The sequence below is a fragment of the Amblyomma americanum genome, chromosome 1, assembly GCF_052857255.1.
Source record: "Amblyomma americanum isolate KBUSLIRL-KWMA chromosome 1, ASM5285725v1, whole genome shotgun sequence".
Lineage (NCBI taxonomy): Eukaryota > Metazoa > Arthropoda > Arachnida > Ixodida > Ixodidae > Amblyomma > Amblyomma americanum.
Window position 1 is genome coordinate 322665028 of NC_135497.1, and position 12895 is coordinate 322677922.

The window sequence follows — 12895 nt, forward strand, 5'->3', positions numbered from 1 at the left end:
TGGAAAAACCACGTGACCTAATCAGAAAAAGAAAAATTAAGTTTCGTAAATAAAATACTTTCCGAAGTGGGGTCCGCACCCACGAAGGGAACCCGCCGCATTGGCTCAGTGGATAGGGCGCGATGTCAGTGCACGCTAAACATCCCCAGGTGGTCTAAATTATTCCAGAACCCTCCACTACGGCACCTTTTTTTTCTTTTTTTTTCACTCCCTCCATTTTCCCTTTACGGCGCGGTTCAGGTGTCAGCCGATATGAAAGACAGATACTGCGCCATTTCCTTTCTCAAAAAACCAATTTTCAATTTTTACTTTCAAGGTTAGTTTCTAAAATTGGTTTTGAGGAAAGGAAGTGGCGCAGTAACTGTCTCACATATATCGGTGGACGCTCGAACCACGCCGTGAGAGGACTGACCTCTGGCCCACTTGAAGGTCAAAACCGTAAGCACCGCGAAATCGTTACGAGGTAGCATAGTGAAGCTTTCGCACCAAAAGTGAAGGAAAATAATGTTGCCGGCCGTGGCAATTGCTATCTAATATCTTAACCACCCGAGCTGCAGCCGGCGGAGGAGAAAGGGAAATGATATCGAGGAGAAATATAAAGGGGAGCGATAGCAAGGAAGCACAGGATCGAGTATTCGGGTGTGGCTCAATCCCCGGTCCGCTTTCGAAGGGGGATGCCATTCACATACCTGGCTTAATATCTCATATGGGCCCTTGAGGCTTGGGTGTTACGCATATTTTTGAAAGTATGGCGGAGTGCTTGGCGTAACGCACTCTGGCACAGGTCAGCCCGGTATTGCACTGCCTCCGGGATTGGCCCGTGGCCTACGGGCTATTGCGCGCGCTTTTCTTCTGTCTCTTTACTCCCATCTTTCACCTCCTACTATCAGCACGAAGGCAGCTGGGCGTGGCTCCGCATTGAGCCAGTAAGCAAGCCCGTGCTTTTCCTTTCGTCCTTCTGTCGACAACTCAACTCAACTCGAAAAAAGGAAGCACAGGGGCTCGAGCTGGGTTTGGGTATCGTCGCCTTCATCAACTTCCATTCGGGCGGCGTGAACTGATCAGCTTGGCTGGCCATTGCATTAGAGCAGCACGCCATCGCCGCAGCCGAACACCACGCTGCAAGCTTTCTCCTTCACAGCTCGTCAGTAGACTTAATTGTTGTCCGTAATTTTTTCCCTGTTGCGAAAAAACTCGACAATTATGGTGAGTCAGGTTATAACTGCAACCTGTTTCGAAAAAATAAAAACAATGACGTGTAAACAAATGCGCAACACAAGGTTCTTACTGATGCTTATACGGCCGCTAGTTCTGTTCTCTCACCAGTCATCAGATTTTCTGTACAGCAAAACACCATTTACCATGAAGACACAGACCGTCCCAAGGGGACAAGTTGGGTGCAGCGCTAAAAAAATTCTATTCCACGCATTATGCTCTAGACTCACTGAGTGATAGCTGGGCCTTGGCACAATTCTGGAACGTTTAGCCATATCTTGTGTGATGTGCATATATACCGCCAGTAGTTTTTGACAAATGGCCCCTCAAAGTCGGACAAAGACGGGGCGTGTACACCGCTTCAACCCCAACCCGACTTCTTTCTTTTCTTGCACCGCAGTAAAGGAACAGACTAGGGGAGCCGCACAGTCAGCCCGTTTCGAACACGCTGGGTGGAAGAAAAAAACAGAAACGCGAAGGGTGCCCCCCTCCCGAGGAGCTTGGCTTGAGGGGAGGACACACAAAGCGGACAATGGGCGAAGCTTACTATCGTCTCTCTCTCAAACCGGGAGGAAGAATGTAAGAGAAGGAGGAGGAGCTCAACTTCATGCGGCCCGTGGTGGCGGCGTTGTGAACTAGGAGCGGATGAACCAGAATCCTGGCCATGATGCATACTGCAATACATGTAAAACAGTTACCACCACTACTAAGCAGCAGCCACATAAAAGCAAAAACTGCTTGTAACACATTGCCCATCGGCACAGCAGGATTTGCGTGCTTGTGTGTTCTGAACTGTAAAAAATTCCAGTCAGCAGGCAGGCTACAACACTAGTAGCTGCTCGCATCGTGAAATCTTAGCTGTGCAAGGGCCTGAAATGTGATAAGCTTTCTATTTTGAAACAAGAGACAACCAGTTCACAACTATCAGCACTCGTCCCGGAGCTCAAATAACATGCACCTACCTCAAAACAGTCTGTTCGTTTTCAACGTTTGAAGCTTGAGATGGGCACAGGCTGCCAGTCCGCAAGATCCTCTCCAGGCTAAATGTCCCGGCTCTTGCATCCAGACAGTCGTTGCCGCCAGCCATTTTCCGCAAAGAACTGAAGAGGAGCTCGACGGGGTCGCTCGAGAAGTTCCTTGTTAAAACATAAAAGAAGCCGCTCTCGAGAAGGTACTTAATGCATAGTACCGTAGATTTGCTTGTCAGCAAGATAGCTTCGTAGGTTTCAGCGCTAAGAAATTTTTCCCGCTCCTTTTAGAGGCATTGTAGAGAGTTTCGAGGTAGTCTGGGAACTCCTTCTCCAGCCATTGTAGGCGTTCGTCGGTAGCGCAAAAGAGTGCATTTGGTCAGGCTTTCTCATATGTACAGGTGCTCTTCGGTTGGCCGCATTGGGAATGGAAAACCACTTCTGCATCATCATCATAAACAATATTGATGCGTCTGCGTTCCTGAACTGTTCTGCCTGAGGGTGGTAACTGGGGTATTCTTTCAAAAAAGAAAGCGCCGAGATAACTTCATCTGAAAACAGCTGCACTGCTATGCCCACATGCATCTTCTCAAAATTAGTTGGCTCTATGTGCTTCTGTGTCAGGAATCGAACTGGTTTCACAATCTCGTTTTTTTGAAGGACATAGAGCTGCTTCACTAACTCTCAAGTTATTGGCTGAATGCCATCTGTCATTTCCCCGTCCAGAAGAAGGCTTCGCACGTTTTTTTATAATATGACACTGGTCAAAGGACAAGAATAGGCTTCTTTCTGGATCACATGGATGACTGACCCCTGGCTTGAGGGAGCCATTGCCCAGGTGGCGCATCATTGTGACATTAATCTTGTGGTTATCCGTGACGATCCGGACGACGTAGAGGCCACACTTTTCAACTTCAGCGATCACTTCTTTTGTCAGCTGATACAGGAGCTTGCCACTTAATCGGTTAGTGAAGAAAAAACCGCAAGCAATTTTGTACAACGTGTACAGGGCTGTTGCAACGAAACACAGCACCTTGTTGGCAAGCACGATGTTGTTTACATTCTCTCCTGTCCCAGCGTCTTCTCTCACAGTTTGTTGACCAAAAATGCAGTACATTTTACGATCTTAAATGTATTTTGGAGCTTATATAGCCATTTCATCCACAATAATTGAGGAAAACCTCGATTGCTATTTCAGCTGCCCCACCTCTTGCTTTAGGCGTTCTTTCATTAATGGTGTGATCCCACTTTCACTGTTGGATTTGCCAACATAGCGAAGTAGCGTGTTTTTTGAAGGCAATTTCAACAGTCCTCTGTTGCGTATGTAACGGTACGCCTTAGGGGACAAGTAGTACAAAACTACACATTCCCGGACAAAGTCTGGAGACCACACGGGCCGTTGCCTTGAGGCATTGGCGATCTGTTCAGCTAGGCAGTCTTCTAAGCAGAACTGGGCTGTGCCGACCTTGTCCAAGCACTTTCTCAACGCCGAGTGGAGAGCGTGGTTTTCAAAACCACTGAGCTTCTTTTTTAGGCGGCTCTTTTCTCGCTGCAGTCTCCCGATAGCATCTGCTTTCCTGAACAATTGCACTCTCATTCGATTTATATTCCTTGAATCCGACTGCTTGCGCGGAAGAAGGTCATCGGTAGTTTGCGTTGCGCAATGAAGTGCCTCACTAGGCTGCTGTAATCCCCCGACTGCATCTTGTGCACTTGGTTTCTCATATCCTGCACCTTTAGGACTTGCTTCTTCATCTCCTAACAAGGGTTCATGAATCAGGCTATCTTCATACACTACAGGAAACGAGCAGGCAGAAGTTTCCAAATGGCCTGTGCTTTTTTCGCGACCACAGGCTGAACCAGCGGCTTCATCAGGGCCGCTCGATAAATTTGATGCCCCTTCTTGGTTTGAAGTTTAATTCTGCGTCAATCGCTCCAACTTACGTCTTTTTTGTGGCTGTTGTGGCTGCATGTAGCTTGGGTAACCAGCGAACACGCTCAGAACAGCATCCCGTTTCAGGCGCCGCAGCTTTGTGGACCCAAAAGTATAATCCGATTCTAAAAAGTGAAATGTGCAGACGATACTGCTAGCAGACTTGTCATTTGGGACAAAATCATTTCTTGACATGGCCTTCAGCCATGCTTGGCGGCGATCATCATTCGCGAAAAATTCGTGAAAACTTCTTCCAAGTTCTTTTTTTCTGTCAGAGTGGCAGAAAGGTACGCAGCAGTACATTTATCTTAAAAATACAGAAGCAGATAGGATTGTGGTGCGAAGCTCATGGTAGAGAACCGTTGCAGTTTTCATCACACAGCAAATAATTTAATTGCGGGATCACATTAGCTACACGAAACCACTCGCACCTACCAGGAACACATGCAACATAGCAAAATAAAGCCCAGCAAAAAGTTCTCGCTTCAAGAGCAAAAAAGCAGAGCTCAGAACTTCTGACTCTCGTGGTGGCGTATAAACAATGCACGAGCGCTTATTTATCGTAATTAATTATGTTGTTCGAGCCAGAGAGAGCTTCGCTGTAAAATAGCTGGCCAATACTTTAAAAATCGAGTGAAAGGCACAAAAAGCATACCTGAGTTTTGTCATACAGCGCGGAAACTTTTGCAACACAAAAAAAAAAACATTCAGCACGATGGCATGCAATCTGGGCGAAATGTTGCGCGGTAAAAGCCTCGGTAGCCCCAGCGAGCTTTTAGACGACCACTAAAGCTGCATGCAAAAGCAATCCGTAACTGTTTAACAACGTACCTCGACCTCTCTGTAGCTGCAAGATGGAGTCGAAAGAAATTGACTTCGTATTCACTGTTCTGCGTGAAAACGTGCCAACAGGGTTGATATCGCCACTGAAATCGCAGTCAGTGCCGGCCAGGCGAGCGCGTCTTGGTGCGTGGATGGATGGATACGGCCGAACCCTTTAAATCGGGCGGTGGCTCAAGCCACCTAGCCATGACATGAAATTTTACTCTTCTCTTGAATTTAGCCACCAATCAGATAACCTTGAGCCTTGGGCTAAGGTCGCCACCTCGCGGCGTGTTAAGGAGTGAACATAATTACACCGTGGCCTCCGCGATCGGCTCCGGCGGCGCGCCTTTGCTCGGGGCCGTCCCATTCGGCGCGTAGCGCAGCGGAGAAGTGTAATTATGCTAACTCCGTAACACGCCGCGAGGTGGCGGCCTTAGCCCAAGGCTCAAGCGGCGCTCGCCTGGCCGCCGCCGGCACTGCCTGCGAGGGATGTGTTTGAACCGACCGACTTCAAATCGGAGTGGCATTACCTCTTGGTGATGTGCTCAGCCTTACCTTGCGTGTAGGGCTCTGTTGCTCTGTCGGTTGCTATGTGTTTCGTGGCGTTTCCTAAAAGCTTTTTAAGTAATTTAGTTACTGTAAATAGAATATATTTTCAATGTAATAAACATCATGCTTAAAAAAGCTGTGGCTATAGCGTACTGGTCTGAAGCAGCGGCCAGCGGAACTGATTTTTAGCGCCTCCGCGGGTTCGGATCCCCCTCCCCATGGTACGAAGATTTTATTGACTAGTGCCTTCCCCCAGTGCGATGCCGGGTTTCCGCTGCTGTGAATCTCTTATGCTGTCGCTTAAAATTTAAAAAAAATATATTCAGGCAAATTGAAGATCAAACGGATCGCTAAAATACTGCATTTGGGCTGAATAACGCATGGTTATCACTAACTCTTTGAGTCTGGACTCAGCGATTCCCCTGGATTGTGAATGCAGATAATTGACCAAATCTACGGCAGTAAAAGTCTAAAATGACAGCGATATATTGGTTTCACATAACGCAACGCAAAGATTAAGCCGCTTAGGTGCTTGTGCGCGAACAAAATCAATTCCTCCAGGACAGAAAGGGGCGCCGAGCACATTTTCGAGGCAGCGGCCGCCATCCCTTGCCTCCAGTTGGCGCCGTGACTGAAAAACAGCCACTGATTTCCCTTTGAAAGGTTAAAAATAATTATTCATTCGTTTTTGCATCTTCATTGGCAGCCAAGCAGTGATGCATTAAAAAGTTGGGTAATTATGTGATAACGCCATAAAAAACAGCGCGAATGTCCTGTCGGCCCCTCGTAGCCTCGCAGCGTGCGTATCGACGACGCGCTGTTGCTGCTCCAGGAGTCTATGCCATCGCCACGCCACGGCAACTGCTTCTAAAACCTCATGGGGAGAGCGCCGCTTTTGCCACTACAAAACAACCTAGAACACTGTAGCTGGGCGACGCCGGCGACGCACGGACGGTGGTTCGAAATCAGCATGGAAATCAGGCACCCACTAGCGGCACGGTGCGGCGATTCAGCCACAAGCGTAGCGCTACTCTTATTGCGCGCTTTTCGCCGGCAAAACAGAGGCAACTGGGAAGGTGCACAGTTTGCCGTCGTCTCCATTCAACGTGATTGCCTGTACAGCTTTGCGTCCAGTTGATTCGAGGCGCTGTAATCGCCATGTCATGCCCTCGTAGCCGCGCAGCGCGCGTACCGACGACATTCTGTTCCTGCCCCAGGAGTCAACGCCAGCGCCGCGGCAACCGCTTCTAAAGCATCACGGGGAGAGCGCCGCTTTTGCCACTACAAAACCTTCCAGAAAACTGTAGTGAGACCGACGGAGGAGCACCGCCGTTTTGGCGTGCGAGAGAAAGGCGCGAAACGCGGAAGTTCATATTTTGTCTGTATATAACTCAGCTTCCACAAAATGCATTAAAAAAATTCTTGCTGGAGGATAATTATGAAGCGGCGTCCATTAACATCCAATAAATATCGCAACTTTATTGAGAGCCCCTTTCTGAGACCTTTTAATAACGGCATGAGGGCATAAATATGGTACACCTCAAAGTTGCAGGCCACCAGTTGCTTAGTACGAATTCCAGCCAACCCATCTGGGTGACAAGTGTGAACGCACGAACGTACATGGATAGAAGCAGGGTCGGCGAGGAGGAAACAGCTTTATTCAAAAAGCATGAAAACACAGGCAAATGAGTCAGGGCCATCCACGGAGCCTTCCTGACGTCCAGAAGCTCTCTGCTGGCCGCTTACTTCAGCACCTGACAACACATTCCCTAGAAAGCGCGGTGTGCATATCTTTGGAAGCACGAAACATAACGCTTATCAGGAAAGACTACAGGAACTTGGACAGTTCAAGCCGTTCCGTCCTTCTTATAATACACGAAATAAACGCGCCAAAGGTTCCCTAAACCTAAACAGCAATGGTCTTGTTGGCCGGCATATACCACGAGGTCTGTCACGCACCAATAGAATCCGTAGAAGAGCACAAAATCGCAATCCTTTCAAAATAACAAGCTCACAACCTATTACGCGAAACCCGATAACCGATGACCCGCAGGTGCCCCAGCGGTGAAATATGTGCTATTCGACTGCAGGTACACGACATGGGCTACCCACAGAACTAAAAGAAATGAATAGCGATCATGGGCACAAACACGCCTGCTACCCCAAAAACGAGCAGCAAACGAACGACGACAACAACGACAAAAGTCCTCCCCACAAGATTCCACTTGAGCCACGACAGTATTGTTCAGCAGCGTTATCCCATGCGTCTGTGCTTTCTTTTTGTGTTGAACAAGTGTGCCTTAAGCCATACTGTGAGAAAGGGGGATATAGGAGAAAAAAAGAAGGACGCGTTTACATCGAATCTGACCTCTCGAATCACTTATCCACCTTTCCTTGTCTTCATTTATTTATTTATCTATTTCGTTTAATTCCTTTGCATGCCTCTTTGGGCTCCTTTCGTTATGCGCACGTGAAAAGAACCCAGTCTGTCCACTCGGAACAGCGCATCTACCGGTGCCATCTTCGTCTTCTACATGGAACTAATTCCTGCAGCTTTGCGTTTCTCGCGGTTTCTCCCGGGTTCGAACCCGACCGCGGCGGCTGCGTTTTTATGGAGGAAAAACGCTAAGGCGCCCGCGTGCTGTGCGATGTCAGTGCACGTTAATGATCCCCAGGTGGTCGAAATTATTCCGGAGCCCTCCACTACGGCACCTCCTTATTCCTTTCTTCTTTCACTCCCTCCCTTATCCCTTCCCTTACGGCGCGGTTCAGGTGTCCAACGATATATGAGACAGATACTGCGCCATTTCCTTTCCTCAAAAACCAATTATTATTTCACGGAAACTTTCGCCACGTACAGCTTGAGCCGTAAGCCCTGAGGTTAACGTGAAAAATAAGTTGGAGATGGATAACCTCTTAACGGCCGAGAAGTTTCTATCCGTTGACAACATACATAGTTGCCGATACAGCAGCAATACATGGTGCAAGCGATTTTTTTAATTACTCGCTACGTCTTAGAAACGCCAGTAAATATCTTGAACGTCCGCTCTTGTACCAACGGAAAAAGATTGCTAACTATCAAAAACGGATATATATGAACACTACTTTCCACAGTTTTGTTTCATTCGAAAAGTGTGCCATGAAGCTAAGTTGAAGAAAGGGGAAGGAATGCGGGAGATGTTAAGTTCAAAAGAGTGAAGACCCGTTGCTCTTACGTAGTCGCAGTGGTTGCCGTTTTTTTTTTGGTTCTGCCACTTTCTCTTTGGCTCCATGGTAATAATAATAATAATTGGTTTTTGAGGAAAGGAAATGGCGCAGTATCTGTCTCATATATCGTTGGACACCTGAACCGCGCCGTAAGGGAAGCGATAAAGGAGGGAGTGACAGAAGAAAGGAAGAATGAGGTGCCGTAATGGAGGGCTCCGGAATAATTTCGACCACCTGGGGATCTTTTTCTGAGCGAGTGGCTCCATGGTACTTCTTCGTTCTTTGCATCGCTCGTGACTTTCGTCCCATCGGTCAGGCGTCGCTCGTGTCGTTCACGCGCTTTCGTTCGACCGCAACGCCTGCCTGGCTTTCCATTGCCTCGCTGAGAGCCATGGACGCGTCGCAGCCATCCACTTCACGTTCGACTCCCAGGTCCTCTTCGATGGCTGACACTCAAGCCAGGCACGAGTCGGAGGACGGCACCACGGACTCCGACCTATCGCCAGAAGAGGTAAGCCCTGACTCTTGCGAAGATCATCGGCGATCGTAGTGGACGCGACGTCCCCCGGTGATCGCCTTGCCTGCGTTTAGATTCACGCGACGCGCTTCAAAAAGCCGTGTCCCACCTCTTTACTTGCAAGTTCCGACGACACTTCAGTCGGGCAAGGACGAGAGCAGCTTCCACTCCTCAGAAACTTTCCCTGAGCGCAGTGTCCAACGTATTGGGGCTCTCTGCGTTCCCCTACCCCAGCATTTACCGTCTTGGCCCAAAGTAACCAGGCAGCTTGGTTTTTTTCTGCCGTCTAGTGGAGCACTCATGGTTTTCGTTTCACAGTCTTCAGTGTTCCGCAGCTACTTATGTTATCAGGGACGCCGTAGTGGAAGGCTTCTGGTAAAATCCACCACCCTGCGCTCTATTCTGTGACGATCTATTTCCTTTCCATTCGATTTCGTCCTCCGCGATTAGTCGCTACTCCCGGCATTGAGGTAAAGCGTCAGAGATGTCGCGCTGGTAGAGTATTAAACACCTCCATGGCGCCACTTCCTTGCATACACACGTCTGACGCCCGTGCCGCTCTGGCTGACCAGGGCCAGCGCCCATGAATGAATGAGGGCGACTGGCCGTTTCACCCATCTGCCGAGCCTTATCGCCGCTAATCCAATCTGGGCAAAGAAGCGGTGTCGTCTGTACGACGAATTGAGTTAGCGTGTGCATGCGCCTCACCTGGACTGGATTCGACGGCAAGAGAATGGCTCTAGCGGCGGCGTCGCGACCGCACCGGCTTTGTCTGTGATTGGCCGTTTGCATTCCCACCTGCTGTTGCTTTCGTCATATTCACGTCACGGCCAAAGGAAAGTGAATGGATCGTTACAGAATACGGCTCCTGGAGTTCTTTAACGTATATTAAGATCGCACGATACACGGGCGTCTAGCGTTTCCGGGACCGCAACGGCCGGGATCGAACCCGCGTCCATCGGATCAGCAGCCGGGCACCATAAGCAGTGAACCGCTGCGGCGATGCCCATGGAACACTTACATCAGCCCTTAAGCTCTAAATTTGTTTAAGGGAAGGAGAACCCTTGTCCTCACTTTTAGAGACCTTTTGATCTTCAGGGGCGCCGTAGCGGTTCCGCTATACGTCTCGCAAGTAAACCGCGTTGTCCCGCTACTTTTGGCAAGGTCGGTATTACGTTCGGCCAAACCAGCGCGTTGGTTTGGTTGAGTACGTAGGGTGACCAGATCTTTTGGGGTCGCGGATTGAGTGGATTTGGTACGAAGCCAACGAAACGACACACAACTGTCAAGCTGCCATTTTGTTTTAATAACAAAAAGCAAAAAACACGAGGGAGAAAACAAGAGTAGCTTTGAAAGTGGGAAACGGCGATGGCGCATGCATCCATCCATCCATATGGATGGATGGATGGATGGATGGATGGATGGATGGATGGATGGATGGATGGATGGATGGATGGATGGATGGATGGATGGATGGATGGATGGATGGACGGTTGGATGGATGGACGGACGGACGGACGGATGGACGGATGGACGGACAAACGGACGGATGGATGGATGGATGGATGGATGGATGGATGGATGGATGGATGGATGGATGGATGGATGGATGGATGGATGGATGGATGGATGGATGGATGGATGGATGGATGGATGGATGGATGGATGGATGGATACGGCTGAACCCTCTAAATCGGGCGGTGGCTCAAGCCACCTCGGCATTACTTGTGAAATTTTACTCTTGTCTTGCTTTTAGCCACCAATCATATAACCTTCGCTTGGTTATTTCTACCCGTTTAAAATCTGCTTTCCCTTCACTGTCCGTAAATCCCAATGCCTTGTGTAAATCAGCACCGCTGCTTTCCACTGTAGGGTGAAGCCCTTTACAGAAAAGTATCAAGTATTAAGCCGTTTCCTCCTCCTCTCCGCACACAATGCACAACGTGTCTATCGCGTGGTGCCCGACTCTATATGTCTTAGTCCGCAAAACTCCAGTCCTGGCCTCAAACAACAAAGAGCTTCACCTACAATTATCATAGATATTTTCTTTGGCAATTTCCTGCTTAAAGGTCCGGTATGTTCCCAGTGCCGATTTCGTCAGCATCCCTGTCTTCCACAGAGCTCTCTGTTTCTTTGACCAACGGATACATAGCGCTATCTCGTGACTGGCCATTACACTACTGACATAGCGGACCATGAAAAAGTATGTGTAGGGTTTGCTTGAAGTGGACGCTATTTACTTTTTAGGCGTATAATTATAGGCTGCATTTAACCGCTAGAATATTTGTTTCTGCAGTGCGATTGGTTCCAGTTATATCCTTTTCATTTCACGTAGTCCGGTTTCAGCCTGCGCGCAAGCTACGGCTCGTTCTCTCGCTAAAAGGGAAAAGGCGGTTTCGCCCATCTAACCTGCGGGAGATCACCTGGATGGCATGGATAAGCCTGCCACCCTTCTTCCTAAGCGGCCATGTGTGCCCTGTATGCGCTTCATGCATGAATAGGGAGTACACCTTTAAAGAAATGCGCGCTATCTATTAATCTTCGGGTGAGCTCAGCAGACTCGACGCAAGTGTTCATGTGAAGTGCACAGCCATGCACAGGGTGTTTCACATCAGACTTAACAAAAAAAAATTTAAATAGGCTTTTTGAGTTTGAAGAGAGCTTTTGCAGACATAGCATTCTCAGCAGTGCAATACATCCCAATACAGCTAAGACGTGCCAACAGGCAGACTGCTTAATGTATTTTGGATAGTTAACTTTTAACAATTACTGTTAGGTTAATTAACTATTTATAGGTGTGTAGCCCCCCGTAACTAATATTCATATCAGTTTTATAATTTTGAAAACGCAATTACCTTCGGCGTTGTGGTTCCACAAATTTTGGCATCGCGCCAAAATCAATGTGCTTTCAAGAAATTTTCACACAAATCAAACTCTCTCGCTGCACGTAACTCGTCAAAATAACCTCATTTTGTTAGGCCACAGCACCGAGGGTAACCGCAATTTCGAAATTCTACAAACTGATATACATATATCACTTACGCTGGGCTGCACGCCTCCAAATAATAGAGGAGCCTAACAGTAGTAGTTAAAAGCAAACTATTCAATATTAGTTAACCAAACAGCTAGTTAGCACGTCCTGTCTGTATTGTGACGTGCTACATCGCTTAAAATGTTATGTCTAGTTCAAAAACCTATTTTTAATAACTATGTAAAATCTTATGTGAAACTACCTATATATGCCGCGACGAACGAACGCAAAAAAGGTAGCAAATCTCTTGTGTTATTTTCCCTATAGTGCATTTCTACAATAAAAGGCCCAGGCCATGCCAATCGGCATCCAATGCCCTCCGAAGACCACAGTTCTCTAAGCCTCGTCGCGTCAGGAGAGGCAGATGTGTGCACGCAGAGACATATCTCGCTGAATTTTCCCAGAGATAGTGACCGCCGATTTCCAGTACACAAACTGTCCGAATTTCGCGTCCGGTATCTGTATACCCAGCAATTCTGGACAAAAACATATTTGAGCAGGAATTTTTTCATATAATGCAAAATTTCCCTATAGCAATCAATACATCCGCAGATCACCCGATGGCAGTCTTGCATTTTTTCTATTAACGTTTTTGCTATCACTAAAAGCGTTCCCCATTAATTCTCTAGGGAATTTTTAACTGGCCGATG